This window comes from Amborella trichopoda, chromosome 9, assembly GCF_054954075.1.
Source record: "Amborella trichopoda isolate Santa Cruz 75 chromosome 9, AtrichopodaSantaCruz75HAP2 v2.0, whole genome shotgun sequence".
Lineage (NCBI taxonomy): Eukaryota > Viridiplantae > Streptophyta > Magnoliopsida > Amborellales > Amborellaceae > Amborella > Amborella trichopoda.
This window is the reverse complement of record NC_142344.1, coordinates 57,327,987-57,334,161: the sequence shown is the minus strand read 5'-3', so window position 1 is coordinate 57,334,161 and position 6,175 is coordinate 57,327,987. Positions and strand designations below refer to the sequence as shown.

The following is a 6,175-nucleotide window of genomic DNA, read 5'->3' as shown; positions in this document are numbered from 1 at the left end:
TCATAGGGAAATCATTGAAATTTTCAAGGCAACGTATTTTATTCAGGCATCTCAAATCTGGTGAGTTCGGTTTTCAGAGAAAACTTTCCTGAAAAATAGAAAACGGAAGAGAAAGTCTTTAGTTAATTTTTCTTTTCTTTTTATGTGCTATATTTTGGATTTTTCTTTTTATCTTTCAAGGTGGCAGGACTCCATATTAAGTTGAATTCCATTCTTATTATAGGTAGGAGATACCTTTCCGCACTGAACTATTCCAAAAAAAAGAAAGAGGAAAGAAAGAAAGAATAGTGGTACTAATTGTATGAAATAGCATACTTTGTATCCACTTTTTTGCATCAGTATCAAAATCACATATCTAAAATCATATCAACTAAAGCGTACTTGAATCCAGTTTCGCCTTAGGACTGGTACTGCTACTTGACACTCAAAACCAATTTTGAATATATCTAATCTCAGCAAACTAAGAGTTCAAGTTTTAGTGGTTCCCACCACCTTGTTTTTCCTTTTGAGTATTGCTAGATTCTGCTTCGAAGGAAATGAACGACTATTTTTTTTTATCTCCGCGTGCATACGCACACACACCCACACATGCGTATATTGACACACATGCGTATATTGACACGCATGCAAACACACATACCATACGGTGTAGCATTTTCTTGTAGGCCTAGAGTTCTAAAACTTTTATGTAAACATAGGATTTTTAAAAATTATATCTTCTAACTCCCTGAATTCAATTTATCTTTATTACTGTTCGTTTTTTGCCCAAACAAAAATTCAAAATAAACTTTTATCTCTATCTATTACACCTCTCTCTGTTCGTTTTTTGCCCAAAAAAAAATTCAAAAGAAACTTTTATCTCTATCTATTAAACCTCTCTCTTTCTATACGTCTTTATTTCTCTCTCTATAATGTCTCTTTTTCCTGCATAGAGAGAGAGAGAGAGAGAAAAATAAAGCGTTTAATAGAACAACAGAGGTGTTTTTTTAGTTTTTGTTTTGGCCAAAAAGAGCAGTAAAAAATGGTAAATTGGGTTTAGGGTTAGAAGAAATGTTTTTTTTACAAAATTAGAAAGTTTTGAAAACCTTAGGTATGAGGAAATGGTATACCAAAATAAGGAGTATGAAGATATTTTTTTTATATTTAATATCCATAGAGATTTATAGTCATCTATTTTTGATCATATGTATGAGAGCTGAAATAATGTCAGATTGGGGTTCTCTATTTTTGTTATTCCACTATTAGTGTGTGACATTGTTATCGATTCAATGATTGTATGTCTCTGAATGTATATAAACTATATATGTTGTGTGGGGATGCAAAAAAAGCTCTCGGATATTAACGTTCCAATTAGCATTTAATATATTTTACCTCTAAAAATAAAACTCGCCAGTCACCAGATGTTATGATAGTAACATAATTTTTTAACGGGATTGTCTACAAAGAGACTATTTATCTTTTGCATATGGAGGTCACAATATTCAATATTTTCAAGTGTTCATAGATCTGTTCAATCTACACTATTTTATAAGCTTTAGATTTTATAATTAGACATAAAAATAAATTTTTAGCTCCTCAAAAAGATTTTTGCTGCTGAAAATTACCTTTCCACTATTTAGAAGTATGCCTTAATTTGACTGTTTAAGGCCTCAACCTTATAAAAACCACAACCTTCTAAGTAACATGATACTTTAGTGGTAAATTGCATTCCTCGTCCCGAAAATTCATATTGAGAGAAGAAGAGAGAAGATTGTGCTCCTTGAAGCTTAAGTTATTATAGTATTTATACGACTAAAAAAATAGATCCAACTCCACCTAGTAACTTGAAACATGCAATATACAACAATCTAGATTCGGGGAAAGGAGTAGGGATTGTGGCGGTAGCACTCATGATGTGCCTTTCAACCCCATTGACAATTTCAAAAAACTAACCTTAGAATTTGTAAAATGGGGAGGGGCCGTAATACCTACTGAAAAAGAACAAAAAAAAAAAAAAAAAAAAAAAAACTAGATTCATACCACTTAAGTGCTTAACAGATACATGTATGAAATCTTCAAATTAAGAAATGAAATCTAAAACCACTAAGTACTTATAACAGATTCATGCACAAAATATTGAAGTAAAGAAGGCAAAGCTAAAAGCAGTCAAGTTCTTAACAGATTTGTGCATGAAATTAGGAAGTTACCATTTAAGTACTTTTAACATATTCATGCATGGAACCTTCAAGATAAAAGTCAACTCTAAAACTTAAAGTTTATTAATAAAGGGAGTGCAGGCCATTTCTAATTTTATCTTCCCATTAATGAGAACAGTTAGCCCATGGTTTTTTAATATAAGTTGGCCCCTGATTTTCTTCACCTTCTAGCATTCTTAAGATATACCCTTTGAGTGCAGGATCCCTTTGCTTAAGTCCTTAACCCCATCACAGTTCCCTCTTAGTATCATACATCACCAACCATGGCATACAAGGTTTCCATGGTCCTCTCAGTTCTTCTTTTGTCTCTTGTTCTCTCAGCCGATGCTCTTGGTTTGTTCCTCTCTCTCTTTGTCTATCTCTATCTCCCTCGCACAGACACATGCACGCGCGCTCTCTTATTTTCTTGCATATGCTCTGGTTCTCTCTTGTTCTTTTTCTCTCCCCCTCACACACACATGCTAGCTCTCTTATTTTCTTGCATATGCTCTGGTTCCCTCTTGTTCTTTCTCTCTCTTGTTACTATTTAGAAGTGTTAAAGAAGGTGGATTCATCTGCCTAGGCGGCTAGGGGTCCTATCTGCCTAGGCAGGTGCCCAAATACCCGGGTGGGGGCTCTAGGCCTTTGAAGATAATATTGGGTGGTTTTGTTGGTTACTGAACCACGACTTAGTATATGGAACATTTTTTTTTTTATTAAATTTCACTATTTTCCATGTGTGTTATTTTAATGTGCAGTTCAAACTTAGACATACATGACTTTGAAACTTGAAATTAAAGATAAAATTAGCACAATGGGGCTTTGGGGTGCTAAAATGCCCACATAACCCATGCTCCCCTTTTTATAGGGAAGGAACTTATTAATTTTTGCCCTTGGCCTAGGCGCCCTGGTGCATTTCCTAATGATGGGACCCCACCTAGGCCGCATTCGGTTCGAATTGCCCCTTGTGTCGCCTTGGGCAGCCACGCGAGTTAATTTTCACTCTCCTATTTGTTCTCAACGGTCCGATGTAAATTCTATCGACTGAAGTGTGCCATTCCTCTATTTGAAAACTCATATCGGTGAGGTATATTGTTTACCAACAAATTCTTGTCGGATTGGTGAATCGGATCGGGTACAAATTCTTGTCGGATTGGTGAATCGGATCGGGTTTGGATTGGTCTGAATCAGTGATAAAAAAAAAATGAATGAAATAAAGTAAAAATAAAGTTAGGTATTTGTGGGTGGGGATTTAGAGAAGACGTAAAAAAATATTAGATAAGGTTTAAAAAATGGAAAAATATATAAAGAGGGTTCTAGGGGGGAATTGAGATGGGACCCATACCATCCCGAACCGGTTCGGTCCCACTGATTCCTATCCGGATCTGTAATCCAGATTGAAAATCATCATGTTTCAAAACACTTCTCTATACAGAGTTTAAGAAAAAATTTTCTTGGACTTTGAGCATGGTCAATAGGATGACCGCAGCCACCAGATTTCACATCTTGTGACTTGGGATAATAGTGACCTTATGTACCAAATGTGAACTAACATTGTCTACTGACATGCTTTCTCATTTCATTACGACAATGAATTGGAAAACCTTTCTATGTGTCCCCAGATTAATGCAATTTATATGTATCTCACATGTGTTTGATTGGATGACTGAGAGCGAGCTTTAAAGAATACATGCATGCTTGCATCAATTGTATTAATCAAGGCCATATTTAATGTATCATTGCTCATAGCTCACCCTCAACCTTCCGATCCAAATAAGAGAGTTATGTTTCTCCACACACACACACATACACACGCACACATACACACGCACACACACACACACACACACACACATATATATATATATATATATATATAGAAGCATCTATAAAATGCCTATAGGTGAAGTTCTATAGTACTTTACCTACACTTGATCACCATCCAAAGTTCATCACACGGTCATGATTGTTTCATAGTATTTGAATTTTTATAATTATTGTACTAATCAGATTTATCGAAAATTTGGGGCATGTGTACATATGACCAAGTCACACCAAAATAAAATATTCAAAAAATAATAGTCATAAAACAAAATAATAGAATTACCCCTGAAACTTTATAGGGGTATTTTGTATAAGTTTTATCACACAAATTCTTTGTTTTATATTTATTCATGACTAAGACGCACACACTTACAAAATTTTAGATCATTATGATTTGTAAAATAAAATATTGCATTCAAACACTATCAGACATCTGTAATCATGTGATAAACTTTGAACGGTGATAGATTTGTAAGTGAAATACTATAGAACTTTACCTATAGGCGTTTTGTAATGTTTATATATATATATATATATATATATATATATATATATATATATATATATATATATATATATATATATATATATATATATATATATATATATAAAATGTTCATATAAATAAATTTACTAAGGTTTTAACCTCTATATTATGTGTGCGCACAGGGGGAGACGCAAAGAGTGGAAACAAGGGCAATGCACTTGCATGCCAGTTTGCAGGAACATGCAAGACTAACCAAGATTGTGATGTCAATTGCAAGGGACAAAAAGTCCCTTACTTTTATGCCATCTGCGTTCCTGACCCTTTCAAAAGTGCCTATAATTGTTGTTGTCTTCATATGTAGTGGAAGTGGTCTTAATTTTTTTGGCAGCTTGGTAAAATCTTTTGGCCAAATGAAAAGAGTAGGTGTTTTTTTTGTTGGCTAGATTGAGTTCTTGTGTTTCCTAGTATCAATGAATAAATGAGCTGCCTTGTTTTTATTCTCTCTTTTGTCTGGAGTAAGATAAAATGCCCCCTCTCTCTCAATAAATGAGCTGCCTTATCTTATTCGTTCTTTTGGAATCAGATAAAATGCTTTCTCCCTTTCTCTCTCTAGGGGGTGGCAATGGACCTGGACTTGACTTGGGACCCGACGGCTAGTCCTAACATAGATCTGGGTATGGGTCAAAAAATTGGACTCAGCGGGTTGGATTCGGATCCAAATTTTTGACCCGAATACTATTCGGGTATGGTTCCCACTGTTGGGTTTATGTGGCCTTTAAAGGCCTTGTGAGTGCTTGTAAAATGAAATGATATAGTGAAACATGAACTCAGTGGAAGTGTGGTCCCTCGTAGACCATATTAAGCAAACGATGTTTGCAGATACCAGACTGTGCATGACGATCTAGGCCAGTCGGTTGGAAAAAACCCATGTTACCTGGGCCTAAAGAACAAACAGAAAAGGGTGCTAATGTGTTAGCTCTTGATGAGGTCAGAGAATATACCCAGATGAGTGAGTCGAGGGACTGTGTGACCCTTGTGTGTGATGGTGGCCTACAGAGACGGGGGCCAAAGCCTCATTCATGTGCCATCACATGGCATGCATATCGATAAATCGTTCGGAAAACAAAAAATCTACCTTTTAGGATGAAGCGTATGCATGTGCGAGAGATACCCTTATGCACCATAGGAGCTATAGTCGCATCAGGTCTAGGTGACATTGACTCGTCTCTAGGAAGGACCTGAAATCCACAGACTGGGATTCCAATCCATTGGCGCATCGGCCGAACTTTGGTGACCCGCTAATGAGCCCTTGCTTGGACTGTGGGTCATGGGAAACATTGAGTCGGTCTGATAATGCAAGTGTAGTCTGTAGTCTACAGTTGAAGGTGGAGTGCCCCATGATTGTTGATTCCTAAATCATATGGATCTTTTTCCCATCAAATTAATTTAATTGTGTTTGTTTTATGATGGAAATTATTTTAATATTATTATTTGAATTTTTATGAACCCCTGGATATTTTATTTATAGTTTTTGGATTTATAAAATAAAAGATATTGATTTTATAATTGTTTAAATATTCAAATAATATTTTAAAATCTTTTTATTAATTTTAAATATATAAAAATATCATGGGGGCCCATTGTACACATGGACCCACGATATTTTTAGAAAGTAGGGCCCATGAGTGCC

General features: G+C 35.3%; 1 long non-coding RNA gene across 1 annotated transcript; it reads left to right on the top strand.

Annotated features, from left to right (window-relative positions):
* The first annotated feature begins 2,290 nt into the window (after positions 1–2,290).
* Positions 2,291–4,985, top strand: LOC148780679 (uncharacterized). The gene is made up of 2 exons (XR_016041665.1): positions 2,291–2,528; positions 4,668–4,985. It is a non-coding gene; the product is annotated as an uncharacterized LOC148780679 (long non-coding RNA).
* Positions 4,986–6,175: the final 1,190 nt, after the last annotated feature.